The sequence below is a fragment of the Ornithodoros turicata genome, chromosome 4 (genome assembly GCF_037126465.1).
Source record: "Ornithodoros turicata isolate Travis chromosome 4, ASM3712646v1, whole genome shotgun sequence".
NCBI classification, from domain to species: Eukaryota; Metazoa; Arthropoda; class Arachnida; order Ixodida; family Argasidae; genus Ornithodoros; species Ornithodoros turicata.
The window spans coordinates 28,043,202-28,059,302 of NC_088204.1; the positions used below are offsets into that span (position 1 = coordinate 28,043,202).

The window sequence follows — 16,101 nt, forward strand, 5'->3', positions numbered from 1 at the left end:
GTTCTCTTTGCGAGGTACGCAAGGTCAAAACAGCTAGTGCAAATGCACCTTTGTCGCCCGAAAACATGGAGGAAATGCTCGGAAACTAGAAGTGCTAGAACTAGAACCATGACCAGAACCCCTGAACTCCATAACACAGAGGCTCCGGGAAGCGGCAGCGATGCCGATGGCAATTGGGCTGGTATTGGATTGAGGTTTTCGTCTGTGTGCCCAGAGAAAAAGCAGGTGCGTGAGATATAGAGAGGGAAACTGCATTTTCCAGGATATTTGCTTCTCGGCCGTACAATCGTACAAACCGGTCCGAATCCGGGAGTCTCCCGGATGAATCGGGAGAGTTGGCAGGTATGTATATGCATAGGTTTGGCGCGATCACGATTGCGGCAGCCTTGCCAGTGCTTCGTGATCGCACTCATGATTGTGATCATCAGGCTTCGATAAGGCATTGCAATCATGATTGCGCCGACCTATGGCTATACGTCACTTTGCAGACTGTTGCATTGTTGAACATGGGCCACTTCAAATGAAGCATATGCAATGCATTTTTTCTTGCTGTAGGCTGAGACGTACATCACCCACGCGTTCCTTCACTAGAAGCTGCTATAACTGCCATGAAGAGGAGTAGGCAAACAGTTCATCGTCAAATAAAGCGGGCATTTCAACAAAGCCTATCTCGTATTAACTCGTCATCAAGTCCTCCACCCTAGTGATAGGAAAGCTAAATTTTACTGCATTATTGCAAACTACATTTTTCCAAGAACCCCAAAGTACTGCTTAATTACCATAAGATAGAAGTACCGCAAGTTAGCACTTCAACTAGTAAAACAGTACTAGCAATATAAATATATGCCATTCCTTCTCATGCCCAATATCTAGCACAGTTGCAGTGATCGATGTCATAGATGTCCTGCACGAATGGCGTACTTTCAAACGGTTACAGAGTACCTAGCGCTGCAACGTGTTGCCAAAGGAGTCTAGGATTCCCCCTTTCACAACACAGAAATAAAGGAACAAAACTACCGTATTTTCACGCGTATTAGCCGCGGCTTATGCGTGATTTTTTTTTCTCACGGGCGCCCTGCGGCTTATCCACCGGTGCGGCTTATCTGATGACTATTTTTTCCTGGTATTTTCCCTATACGCCGATTTTAACGAAAGGGCCGACAGTGTCTCTGGAACAGCACTGCCCTGCCGATGCACGAACAGTGCGTAACAGGGACGGGTCCACGTTCGAGTAGATTGATCTTCCTGGTGCATTCCCCCAAGCAGCTTTAAGGAAAGTGGTGACAGTGATTCACGTTTTCTGGAAGATCACTGACCCATCAGCCCACGAAAAACACCCAACAAGGGCACAATCCGATCTTGGTAGAACTCCAGAACTGACCCCCTTTGTTGTATACTGTGCCGGTCCCGGAGTATGGACCACAGGGTTTATGGCCTTCTCTATGGTCTCCTTTGTCGCACAAATCAGTCGTCTCGTATTGGCCGCGGCTTATCTGCGGGTGCGGCTTATCTGCCAGAAAATTTTCAAAACGTCCCAAAAAACGCGTCCTGCGGTTTATCTGCGGTGCGGCTTATACGCGTGAAATTACGGTAAACCCAATCTGATCCTACAAGTTGCTTAAGTTGTGAGGACCATCCATTTGCTTCCATCGTAGATACTCTAAAAAATACTGGACTTACCTGGTCTGCTGCTTACCTCACTTCATTGAGCTTCCTAGACACACTCCAGGAGCACCACCCGTCTGAGTTTCACGAGAGTCATGACTGTCACTTTCACTGAGTCACTGTGAGTCATGTCTGAGTCTGACAGCCAAAGCACAGTTCTCCCATCACACGGAGAAGATGCACAATCTGAACACTTGTCACTGCAGGATTCCAGTTGGCGTAGTTGGACGCCCTCTGATAATGTGTCAGGTCCTGTTTTAAACGGAAGGAGCACTGTGAACAAAAGAACTGACAAGCAAGGAAACGTTCCCATCTGTTTTAGAAACAAGGTGTTCCTGAAGTGATGTTGATAACCATATAATGAGTACAGTTATGTCCCATCAGTACGAACGAGGGCTTTGTATTATCCATGCCATTCATGCGTTCTAGATAGTAGTTCAGTAAGGTGATGTTTTTACTATATTCCATTCGCCCTCCCCCCCCTTTTGGATAGACAAGGAAGTAAAAAGCTGCTTGATTACTTGGCTACTTAATTGGCTTGGGTTGCTCGACAAAGACTGGTACTCACACTGCACTTATGAAATGATACAGACATTTAATGCCAAATGCCATTTATGTCTAGAATAAAACAACCAAGCTTCCACCACACTGATTAAAAATTGAAGGCGATATATTTTTAACAGCTTTTTTTTTTCTTTCGTGTTAGCACTGCGAAGCAACTGTGGCTATGAGCGGCGTACAGATGAGGACAGATGGAGAGAGGATAGCAGGAAGGAGTGGGGGATAGGGGGTTAGTATGTGTCCTGGGCCGACTTCAGGGGGAACGGTGCAGACATTTGTCTGGAGAGTCTTCGGAAACTGCAGGGAAAACCTCAGACAGCACAGCCGGTGGTGGGATTCGAACCCACCACCTCCCAGTCTTCAGCACGATACTTTTTAACAAATGTTTACCATAACTGAACCTCTGTGTGCAATAAAGGGATAAGTTGAAATATCCTAAACCGAGAAAAGGGGCCCCGACATGATTGTCCGCCACCACTGACACACGCATTTCTTGTTTCTTACCCTCCTGTAGCGGGTCGATAAATTGCAGTACGGTCCTAAATTTTCATTGGCAGGTACTTACTGGTATGTAGATGTCACTGCAGCAAATATAGTAAAAAGGGGATAAGTCGACTTATCCACTTACTGCATACAGAGGTTCAATTTGTCCTGCACAGAGGTGCGAGCCACTGCTCAGCTCAAAACGAATAAGCAGGTACTCACTAGTACTCACTTTTCTGGATTACATAGTTTCAAGAAGGCTTTTATAATGCCATATGATTACTGCCTTACTGTGTATGTTAATTTGTATTTAGAGAACCTCAATATAGGGATTCTGTAATAGTTGAATAGATCAACAGTATGCAAGGTACAACCAGGGTCAGTGGCCAGACTATTTTACTTATAAGTTTGGCAGTTCAAAGCAATGCTAGCAATTTCACATTAAAAAAAAACATTATTTCAACTGTAACTCATACAACATATGCACATCATTTTTTGCGAGAAATGTAACGTACCATATGTAGGTGAATTCCATGTAAGAGAGGTTTTACGGACACAAGGTAGACATAATACACTGCCGTAGAGGGGTAGTCGGTTCATACAATGGGCCGACATAACAGGTGTTTCCTTGCGGAAATGTTGGCAGAGGCCACCAAGGTTTTTCAATAAATCATTTCACTAGTTGAGGGTGCAGCGAACTGTCCTACTGCTGATTTGCATGCATGCAGAGGATTCAGAACCTTGTCAGGCTTTTTCTCCTCCTGTCCTGAAGTCCCCAGTGTTCAATAAATAAAAAATACTCTGGTTTCGCAAATAACTGGTGTTTGTTTACACTATCCCCTCAAAAGGAGATAATATACAATACTCAGTCCTTGATGCACGTAGGTTTTGAGAAGGTCCCTTTGGAGAAGACCGTGATGTAGGTCTGTTATGATAGACAACAGTCATTTGCGAGCAGCAGCCTTTTCTGTAGAACCCATAAGTAGGGTTCTGCGTTTTCTATGTTTATTTCTGGGCGGATTCGGCGTACGTTTTTCGATGTTTATTGATCTTCGCGAAATCGGAGTTTTTTGATGTTTTTCCTTAACTGGTTTAACCGACAGTTATCGGTGAATAGCAATTACAATGTAATTGCAGTGCTGTGCCCGTCTAACGCTAGGAGGAATGACCTGCTGAGTACGAGAATGTTAAGAACATGTCCAAATGTAAGTGCCTCTAAGAAACAGCTCCTCCCTCTCACTCATTAGTCGAGTTCTACAAGTGCTGCAAGAAATGACCGGAAGGCGTTTGCTCACCTTGTTTGTTACAAGATTCTTCTTCTTCCGATATGCTCGCCGCAACCCACATTAACTGTCACGCGACAATACTTGCGTACGACATCATCTTCCTTGCCTGAGAGTTCAAAATCTTGATTTTTGCAAACGTAGTCCGAGGCCCTCTTCCTTTTTCTTCCCATCTCGGGTGTCGCGGAAAGACAGGACCGCCGTACATGGAAAGTGGAGGTGTATGCATTGGGCCCTCAGTTTTCGGGTTTCATTTTTTGCGAAAATGGGGGGGGGGGGGGGGGGGTAAATATCAGGACCTGCCAAACAGAGTAAAATTGGGGGATATACTGAGAAGTGATGCATTTTCGGGTGGAAAAAAAAAAACTTTTATGTGTTGAAATTAATTAATAATTGGGGTAGACATCCCGATACAACTGAGATCATGAGCGATGCCACAGCGGTCAGTCTGTGGAATGTTGAAATTAAGTGAAAGAATATTTACTAAGAGACTGGTAGATAATTCACTCTATAACCACTGTATCCATCGATGAGCGTTGAGAGCATGCTCGCGCTCGCGTGGGGTTTCTCGTATATCGTGGGCTGTTGCTGCATGCTCTTTACAACTCCGCGTACTTTGCTGATACAAGATACTCCCTACAAGATTTGAAAGTTGGCTTCACCTAACACTTCCGTGTATAGCGGGCAAACCCACTTCAAGGAACGCCGAGCGTTGCTTAACTCTGTTTCTTCGCTGTTTGGCGTGATTTTTCCCGATTCCTTTACTATTTTTGGTAACTGCACAAGCGTATACGAAGAGGGGAGTCAAGTCCTCTATATCACATAAACAAAATACAGAAACCGACACTGAAGATCTTCAGTGTCGGTTTCTGTATTTTGTTTATGGTAACAGCACAAGAAAGGGTCTCGTCGACGTCCAGGGAAGCACTAACAGTACAAAAATCCAACACTGAAGTTTTCAACTTAGTTATCGACACAAGCTTTCATGGAGCAGACTACATTTCTTCGGGTGTGAAAAACACAGAGCATTTTTGGTACGAAACCAGGGTATTACTTTGGCTGGTGTTGCCATTCTGCAAGACGGCTTCACCTCATTATTGAAACGGATTTTGAGGGACAAGGGACGCTGTCATGGCCCCATTAATCTAACTTATCACTAAACTAACCAAGTTGATGATGTCTTAGGTTAGTTTAGTGAAGTTAGGTTAGATTAATAGGACCATGGCCGCTTCGATAATGAAGTTGGGAGTGCGAGGCAAGCTGCCACAGCCGCACTAATCTAACCTAATATATCACTAAACAAAGTGTATGATGTCATAGGTTAAAGATGGCTTTCCCGTAACACAAATAAATGAATCGAAAAGTTCCGCTAAATCTACAAACGTACACTTATAGCAACACTAAGCATTCGTTGAAGTGGGCTTGACCGCAATACACGGAAGTGTTAGGTGAAGCCAACTTTCAAATGGTGACGCCTACCAAAGGAACATTTCTCACGTCAGAAATCGGACCTGCATGCAAGCGTCTATAAAGCCGACGTGTTTTGTTTACTTCACCAGCAGGACGCGGCGCGGTCGGGTGCGGGTCAAGGCCTTGGTTTGCACTTTTGCAAGCCCGGTTTACGGGTTTTATCGGGTTAAACCCAAACTATTTTGATGTGAATCGGGGGGTAAAAACGGGCTTCATCAGGTTTTACCCGAAAACTGAGGGCCCTATGTATGTACTGTCGTAACCTCTCCACTAAATATCTAAAGGCCGGTGACTGAGATTCTACTTGACGTCACGTCCCTAAAATGTTAACAAGCGCGGTGGGGCACCTACAATGGCAGAAGAATGAGATTCCGACCAGCGCACCCAATCCGGGACAAAAGGATTGACCCTGGAACACTCAATGTGGTCACAGGTCATCCAACAATGGCAAATACCAAGAAAAGAAGAGTAATAGAGGAAAGTCTGCTTGGAATGTTGGAATCTTAAGCTGGGCATGTGCAGCAATTTATCTGTCATGGTTCCTGGAATGTTCCTCGTATTCGATGTTTTTTGAATAAAACCAAATGAGATAAAATTTACCCGGCATACGTTTTTCGATTAAAACCGAAAACGCGGAACCCTACCCATAAGTCAGTGATATTCAAACAGCAGCTCTAACCTAGACTAGGAGGCAAAAGCTATTACTAAGGATGGCGTTACCGTACATTACCATAGTTACTATACAGATGTCAGAGTAGATAACGCAGTAATCTCTTTCGTGTATAACCAAAAGTCGTTTATATTCCATTGTTTCTGCTAGCAGAGGCAGAACGGAGTGCACATGCTACCAAAGGTGTAATGTTTTCCCTGTATCGATACAATGAGTTGCAAAACACTATCCAGCAAAACTGTGCCTGTATGTGCACTATAGCCCATCCCACAGCTCATGTATGTTTTCTTTTTGGGGGTAGGGCAATGCCTATTCATGCAACTATGAATGCAAGGGTTACTGACAACAGACCTGTCGTCATGGCCCAAAAGTAAAAAAAGAGAATATCTACCTGTGCATACAGAGCCATTCAAGCATCTCAATGGCATCACCTTGTACCATGTACAGATGTTTCCAGATCATTGATATTACAGGTTACTTCCATTATGATGTACCACTTCTTGCCACATGGTAGTAGGACGTCCCACAGCTGACCATTCCCAGGCGGTCTGCATCTCTCAGCTGCACGCTGCGCAACTGCACTGGGTACCTTCAACGAGTGATTCAACAAAAGTGTGCTGAAGTCATGGACAACTGTGTGTCATGCTGCAGAGCTTCAAAAAAACACGAAATGTATTAAACCAAATTACATTAACGAATGTTATTTACATGTCATAACAAATCCGGAGCCTTTGCCAGTGCAATGAAATGTCATCTAAATTATGACACAGAACTTAGCTCGAGTCCGAGTTAAAGGTGTTGTGACAGTTGGTTTCCAGCTTTCCCAGATAAATATGAAAAACTATTCTATCACTCAACAACATCCCATATTCAAGCTTTCAGGTCCATGACGTGAGCAGGTACTGAGAAAAACGGCCCCGAAGAAGCGACATCGGTGACGTCACACAGGAGCAGCGAGGGAAGACGCGCATCTCCCAAGCCAAATGGGGGAGAGGGGTCCGTGAGGTCACACCGTGGGTCGTCGTTTTGTGGCTGCGCCTATTTTCCGAACCAATCTAGCGAAAGGAAAAATTATTTTTTCCACTGTGTTCTCATAATGAGTACCATGCATATATATTATGCTTCAACACATCAGAGAAAGTGTCGCAACACCTTTAATGGAGCTGAACTACATGCGAAAGTTGCACATTCTTACATGACCGACCGAGATCTGTTGCATGACTGCACCTTTCCTGTCATTGGCACTCATTTAATTTGTTTTCGTGTTTCAATTATTTATCTGTAAAAGTCTACTATCGATTATCGCACCATGCGCACGCGTGCTATTGTCAGAGCACTATCAAATCCTTACCTAATATGGAATGGGCATCAAAGCAGATGATCAATAAATACAACAGCGCCTCAGTGAGGGCTTCAGAACAAGATGGATGGCAATTAATACATTGCCGCCAGTGATTTCCCCAGAAATTCACTGCTGCAGGGTGCCGAGCTTTCAGGGTGGGGGAGGGGGGGTTATGCTTGGTGAAGGTTCCACTTAAGGAATTTTTCTTAGACACAGAAAGAATCGTGGCACAATTGTGACATCACTGCACAGTTTTCCCGTTTTATTTGTACATGTTATTACGTTAGAACACAGTACATTAGAATGCAGATTCATTATTAACGGCATTTCAACATTAAGATGCATCATCAAATCGCAAATGGTGATGATCCACATTGAGTTTGCGTGCCTGCAGGCATTTTTGCTCGTATATGCTCGCAATATATGCATTGAACAGTCACTTTCAAATGATTTTGGACAAATGCATGGTACATTCATCTGCATGATTGTGGTCCTACAGCCCAAGTTTCACAATACGGGATGTAATTCGCTGCGCCGGACTCTCTACCAGAATGTGTTCGTGGCCGAGCTGGGTGGGGTCACCTGGGAAATTCAGGGGGGGGGGGGGGTGCAAAAATGCAGGGGGGTGTAGGGAAATCCCTGATTGTTGCTGATATGAATGGCGTCTTTACGTCGCAAGACAGCTATATCAGCGACGCCTCAACGCCAGTTGTGTGAATTGATTTTTGTCAAGCGAGTGCACCTACAAAAAAGAAAAGGAAAAAAAAAGAACAGATGAATAAGAAAATAAACGGACTGCGTCAAGTGACTCGGGTTACTGCATTCTAGCCAGACTATGAACTGCACTGTGAATGCGCGATACGTTGTTTCAATCGACGAGTTTTCGTAAAGTTACGTTCACACGACGACGCTACTGCATTGAAACAGCGCCCGAGAGGATAACATTGAGTCAATGAAATAACTTAAGGTGTCTTTTACATGGCTACAAGAAACGTATGTAGCTTTCGTAACTTTTCTAAGACGTGAACGCTAGCGGACAACTCGTGTTCCGAGCTGTTGACATTTCGATACATACCTTTGCTTTTGACGACACAAAAAAAAAAACGCTCCGACACATGTGTCCTCTCTGACGCCTACTTGAACGGTTGCCAAAATGCCAACACAAAATACACTGCAGCTTCTTTTTACAGTACAAAATCTCCCGCGATTCTTTGCAATGCAGACAGTCCACGCTGTTGACAACGCCATGAGACCAGTGTTGCCACACGTAAAACAAATTTATCTGTAGATCCGAGGTCGAAAAATCTGTAGCTAGAGCTAAAAATCGGTAGCCACTCAAAACTCAGTTTCTTGAACATTTTTCCTTCAAATCTGTAATGTCTGCCTGCGTCTCTAAATTAGTGGAAGAGCAAGGGCTTATTTCCATAGATTGAGAAGTTACCCGTCAAAAGAACTCGTTACAAGTTACCATGTGCAAAATGTAACTAAGTCAATAACAAAGTTCTACAGCCTCAAATGTAGCTCGCAGTTACTGAGTTACTTAAAAAAGAACGAGTTATTCCCAAGTTACTTCGGACACAAAATAACATTACGCAGGTGTAGCGCGCGCACGGGGGAGAAGTAAGGAGACCGAACTCCGCTGAAAAACGACGTCCCAATTTATCGAGTAGAGTAGAGTAGAGTAGAGTACCGTGCACCTAATCCCTTTTGATACAGGGCAGATCCCAAAAATAGGTTCACAGGTGCGAAAAAATAGACAAAAATAAAACTAATTAGATAAAAACGTGCACACACACACAAAAATACACATTGTCACTTATGTCTGTCCAGATCACTGATCTCTATCTATAAAGGCTGGATGGCGCATGGGAGAGGGGCTCGCGGGGGAGAGGCGTGCATTCGGGCCGCCATGTTGGGAGGCCCTAAAGCGCAGTGTGCGCCCATAGAAAACAATGGGAGGCAACGGAGATTGTGAGTATTTATAGCGCTGCAGGCGTTGATCGTTGCTTGTCATCACACAATTTTGTAAGGTGCCAGTATACTGATGTATCCTAACAGTGTTTCACAGGTGTCCTGCCGTTCGATTCTTAATTACGTTATGTTTTGCATTCCGAAACTAGACCGTCACAGCAGTGCAGCGCTGGGGATTGTACTACAGTACGTTTCCCAGCCAATATTTCAACAAGAAACGATGTGAGGTTAACAACCACCATGTATGTAATATCCCGTGCTGCGTTCTGGACAAAAATTGTTCCATAAAGAACGGTCCGGGAAAGGACATACTCGCATGGCAGAAAGAGATCGTTCTGTAGAATCACAGCCGTTGTTTTAGCCGTGTATCGGTTTCGTATGATTTATATCAAGCACCGCCGCAGAAAGTGTCTTTTAGTGAACGACTGCGGTGCTTTGCCTCGCAAATATGGACATACCGAAGCAGCCCAAATACGTTGTGAGCGTGATTTAATTGCTTCACGCAATTAGAACACGCACGTTAGGACAGTTAATCAGGTAGTGATGTAAGCTTAATCAATTAAGTTACTTAAAAGTGGTAACACCTCCTTGAGACACAAGATTTACCTCTTTTTGAAGTACAGCCCTTCTATGTTTGTTTGTTTCTTCCTTCATTTGTTCTGATTATTTGCAGGCGCAGTTGTGCCAAACTGAATCTCCTTCTCGAGTACTCACATGCTTTTGCTGAATACAACTGCAGCGTGAGCAAAGCTGCTTAGGAACGGGGGCCTGCTATCCAGTGCTGACTTTGTCATGCTTGTTATGTGGAGCACGTTCGAAAAAATGCAGCTGCACATCTGAAACTCCAATGAGTATCATCGTCATCTAAAAGAGAGCGTCCTAGCACCGTTGTGAGACCAGACACGCTTTCTGAATATCTTCTATGGCACCTTCCGCAGTTTGCACAATTTTGTTCAGCATCGAAGTCTCTCATAGGAACCACTTTGCATTAACTGTGACTCCCATCTTACATTTTGATGTGCAAGGGCCTTCTTGCACTACACACGTATGATCTGCAACAGGATAATTGCAGCAGGACGATTTGGAGCTTGAAACAGTTGTGATTTTGTCATTTTGGCCCTCGTGTACCCCGTCTGTGAAACGTAAACAAAAAATATCTAACACTATATGCTTTTGTAAAGAAGGTCACTGATGGTGAGTAAAGAGAATATACAAGTTCAAGTTTATTCAACATTTTATATCATACATTATATTATTCAACATTTTATATCAAGTTTATACAACATCAAGTTTATTCAAGTTATTTCTTGCACTTATGCGTTTCAGGATACAATGAACATGCAGGGAGGTCACAAAAGACTACATTTATTGTTTTATGACCTTGCTACAATGACAATATATATTTTAGGAATGACAATGGACAGGTACTCTCTCTAAATTTGTAGCACTCAATTTTAGGTTAGAATGAGCAATGAATAGCAACTTCCCTCCTGGTATTTTCTTATATATGATGAATTTTGAATTTAATGTGATCAAATATGTGTTATAATATAATAATATATATAAGAATATAATATGTGATAAATGAATGTGATCAACAGTAGATGTAAACAACACCAGTAGCCAGAGAAGTGCATTCTCAAGAAATAATTTTCTTATTATAGCATATATGTGCATGCCTATTGACTGAAACAATTATCACGGTTCTCACGGTTTTAATTTCTGAGAGTGTACTGTAGAGACGGCTTAGATCTATAACAGTTAATACAAGGTATTATCTACTGTGAATACATTTAAAAATCCCATGTGACACATACTTTCTGCAAGTGCTGCGGTAATCAAAGTTTGTGGGCATTACGCAGGTTCTGCACCCATTTCTTGAGTATGTCGAGGCAGCTGTGAAGTAACCTGCATTGATGATGATTATTCCAATTTTTATGGTGCATCGACAACAAAGGAAATAATACATCAGAACATTGGTTTGGGTGGAACCAGTTAAAAATGAATATGTTGTTTAATAAATGCATTGGACAAATGTTAAAACATCAGTTTAAAACATGGTTTACAATCCCTGTATCTTCTAATAATTAAAAAGATTAAAAACTATTCTAAAAAGAATATGGAGAACTCTTCTAAAAAGAATTATAAGCTCTAATTATTATATTGCTGGGTGAACGAGCCTAAAGTGTAAGGTGTGTTTCTGATGTGAACATGTAAGAAAATATGCAAAACTGAGAGAGGCTAACCACAGTGCGTGCACTGAGGTTGTTCCTTCCTGTAAAGTCGAAACCAGTGGATGAGGAACGCGATACTTACCTGTACACCCAGCCGTATCACACTGCACAGATTATTCACTGGGCAGCCCTCATGACGAAACCTGTATTGAGAGACCACTTTTGCCTTAAAACTGCTACAAATAGCACGACACGCTACAAATTATTACTATCGTAACAAGCTGACGATACAGCTCAGACACAAAGGCGTTATTCAAGTCGCGCCACACCACCGTTACGTAGGATTCTTTGTCACAAATCAAACCAAGGCACAAAACAATACCAATACATGAAAAAATGTGACAATCGTGGTCTTATTATGACGTACTACCGAACTTGTGCGTGAAGGTAATTCAAAGAAATGAATGTGGCACTTGCTTCCGCAGAGAACACCGTGTACCATGCTAGCAATACATGCAAAAAAGCGCTCGAGTGCTCGCACATATATTGATGACAACACTACCTGTGTAGTGTAACATGTTCTTTCAAGCATATTATGCACTCAAACTGTATTTGCCGCCGGGTAAAATGCAAGTGCGCTCGATTGAACGTCGGAAGAGCGATCAAGCAACCTGCATCCAGTGCTCGTTTTGGGCAAAAAAACACTTCATAATGGTCAAATAAATGTACAGAATGGACGCCTATTTATTCCTTGATGAAGAGTGACTCACCTGTATAAATTTAGGCCCTGTAACCTTGCCAGTACGGTTGGTACGACCGTAATTGCAAGAAGTTGCCATGATCGCTGCGGCGACTGTTGTGGGCACCGTAAGATGGCGGCCGGTTTCTTCACGCTCGCGCTCCCTATCCGCCATCCAGCCTTTTACAATCGAGATCAGTGGTCCAGATGTTGTCGATTTTTGTTTTTTTAGTTGCTCCCACTTCACAAGGCGGCGCTGCGCATGATTGAGCCGTTCTGTCGATGTGGTTTCGGTTTCCCAGAATAGGCAGGCGACGAGGTCTTGTTGGTTTTCTGTTGTTTCGTGGCTCTCTGGTTGAAGCGTGTCACATTCTGTCAATATGGACATTCTGTCAATTCGAGTCAATTGTTGGCCGCGGCGCGGCGCTCGCGTTCCCTCGGGTACAGAGCCGTATATTAAAGCACTGATCTCGATTGTAAAAGGCTGGATGGCGGATAGGGAGCGCGAGCGTGAAGAAACCGGCCGCCATCTTACTGTACCCACAACAGTCGCCGCAGCGATCATGGCAACTTCTTGCAATTACGGTCGTACCAACCGTACTGGCAAGGTTACAGGGCCTAAATTTATACAGGTGAGTCACTCTTTATCGAGGAATAAATAGGCGTCCATTCTGTATATTTAGTTGACCATTATGAAGTGTTTTTTTTGCCCAAAACGAGCACTGGATGCAGGTTGCTTGATCGCTCTTCCGACGTTCAATCGAGCACACTTGCATTATACCCGGCGGCAAATACAGTTTGAGTGCATAATATGCTTGAAAGAACACGTTACACTACACAGGTAGTGTTGTCATCAATATATGTGCGAGCACTCGAGCGCTTTTTTGCATGCATTGCTAGCATGGTACACGGTGTTCTCTGCGGAAGCAAGTGGCCAAGTGCCACATTCCTTTCTTTGAATTACCTTCACGCACAAGTTCGGTATTACGTCATAATGAGACCACGATTGTCACGTTTTTTCATGTATTGGTATTGTTTTGTGCCTTGGTTTGATTTGTGACAAAGAATCCTACGTAACGGTGGTGTGGCGCGACTTGAATAACGCCTTTGTGTCTGAGCTGTATCGTCAGCTTGTTGCGATAGTAATAATTTGTAGCGTGTCGTGCTATTTGTAGCAGTTTTTAAGGCAAAAGTGGTCTCTCAATACAGGTTTTGTCATGAGGGCTACCCAGTAAATTATCTGTGCAGTGTGATACGGCTGGGTGTACAGGTAAGTATCACGTTCCTCATCCACTGGTTTCTACTTTACAGGAAGGAACAACCTCAGTGCACGCACTGTGGTTAGCCTCTCTCAGTTCTGCATATTTTCTTACATGTTCACATCAGAAACACACCTTAGACTTTAGGCTCCTTCACCCAGCAATAAAATAATTAGAGATTGTACTTCTTCTTAGAATAGTTTTTAATCTTTTTAATTTTTAGAAGATACAGGGATTGTAAACCATGTTTAAAACTGATGTTTTAACATTTGTTCAATGCATTTATTAAACAACATATTCATTTTTAACTGGTTGCACCCAAACCAATGTTCTGATGTATTATTTCTTTTGTTGTCGATGCACCATAAAAATTGGAATAATCATCATCAATGCAGGTTACTTCACAGCTGCCTCAACATACTCAAGAAATGGGTGCAGAACCTGCGTAATGCCCACAAACTTTGACTACCACAGCACCTCCATAAAGTAAAGGCATGTGTGTCACATGGGATTTTTAAAGGCATTCACAGTATATAATACCTTGTATGAACTGTTGTTGATCTAAGCAGCCTCTACAGTACACTCTCAGAAATTAAAACTTGTCAGGGAACTGTGATAATTGTTCCAGTTAATAGGCATGCATATGTACGCTATAAGAAGAAAATTATTTATTGAGAATGCACTACTGTTGATCACACTCGTGCAGCTGTAGGTTTACCTTCGGCCTCTTGGAACTCTTTTTTTTAGTTGCCTTAGCTGCAGGAGGAGTGTCATCGAGCATGTCAACTACTTGCAGAAATATTGACGTATTTAAGATTATGACACAGTTTGAAGGGTTTCAATTCAGGAAATTTGCAGTGGCAGGGCCTGCCAGAGTGAAACCTACTGAATATTTTATGGTGTCGAAGTGGCAGTTCCTCCAGGATAGGAATATCTTAGATGGGAGCAAAAAGCTTGAAATTAACAAAGTCTTGTTTGCATTAAGCAATTTGTAATACACTGAACACATAGGCAGCAAAACAAAAATTTAAAATTCAGCATGTATGAAAATTGGGTGCAACAAATTTGCATAGTGTACGTGTACATTGTCATTCCTGAGATATATATTGTCATTGCAGGGAGGTCACAAAACAATAAATGTATTGTTTTGTCACTTCCCTGCACATTCATTGTATCTTGAAATGCGTATATGCCAGAATAAATGTTGAACTTGAAAAATGTATATTCTCTTCATTCATAGAGCATAACATCACTTATCTTCTTTACAAAAGCATACCGTGTTACATCTTTGTCACGCAGAACGCACAACCAAGAAAGCCATCTTCCATTAAACATCACGTTTCAGACATGATTCAGTTGGTATCATTTCATAGACAGGGTACACCAGGGCTCGAGTTTCAAGCTCCAAATCGTCATGTTGCAGTTTGGAAACCGTACATGTGTAGTGCAAGGGAGCCCTCGCACATTAAAATGTAAGATGGGAGTCACCGTTACTGAAAAGTAACTCCTATGAGAGTGTCTGACGCTGCAGAAAAGTGTGCAAACTGCGGAAAGTGTCATAGAAGATCTTCAGAAATTGTGCCTGGTTTCACGGCAGTGCTACCACACTCCCTTTTAGATGACGATGATAATGATTGGAGTTTCAGATGTGCAGCTGCATTTTTTGCAACGTGCTCCTCCTGCTTCTCTGGCTACTCATGTTGTTTACATCTACTGTTGATCACATTCATTTATCACATATTATATTCTTATATATTATTGTTATATTACCACATATTCGATCACATTAAATTTAAAATTTAGCATATATGAGAAAATATCAGGATGGAAGTTGCTATTCATTGCTCATTCCAACCTAAAATTGAGTGCTACAAATTTAGAGAGCGTACCTGATCATTGTCATTCCTAAAATATATATTGCCATTGTAGCAAGGTCACAAAACAATAAATGTAGCCTTTTGCGACCTCCCTGCACGTTCATTGTATCCTGAAACGCATAAGTGCAAGAAATAAATCTTGAACTTGAATAAACTTGATGTTGTATAAACTTGACATAAGACGTTGAATAATATAATGAATAATATAAAATATTGAATAAACTTGAACTCGTATATTCTCTTTACTCATCATCAGTGATCTTCATTACAAAAGCATATCGTGTTAGACTTTTTTGTTTGCGTTTCACAGACTGGGTACACGAGGGCCAAAATGACAAAATCACAACTGTTTCAAGCTCCAAATAGTCCTGTTGCAATTTGAAGACCATATGTGGAGCTGCATTTTTTCGAACATGCTCCACATAACAAGCATGACAAACTTTTCTCACGCTGCAGTTGTATCCAACAAAAGCATATGAGCGCTGGAGAAGGACATTCAGTTTGGCACAACCGCGCCTGCAAATAATCAGAACAAATAAAGGAAGAAGCAAACAAACATAGAAGGGCTGTACTTCAAAAAGAGATAAGTCCTGTGTCTCAAGGAGGT

The 16,101-nt window shown here is 42.5% G+C and overlaps 1 long non-coding RNA gene across 1 annotated transcript; it reads right to left on the reverse strand.

The window, feature by feature from the left end:
• Positions 1–1,402: 1,402 nt before the first annotated feature.
• Positions 1,403–8,729, reverse strand: LOC135392877 (uncharacterized). Its single transcript, XR_010422277.1, has 3 exons — positions 8,550–8,729; positions 6,524–6,721; positions 1,403–1,917 (listed from the first exon to the last, which is right to left on the reverse strand). It is a non-coding gene; the product is annotated as an uncharacterized LOC135392877 (long non-coding RNA).
• Between the last annotated feature and the right edge of the window lie 7,372 nt (positions 8,730–16,101).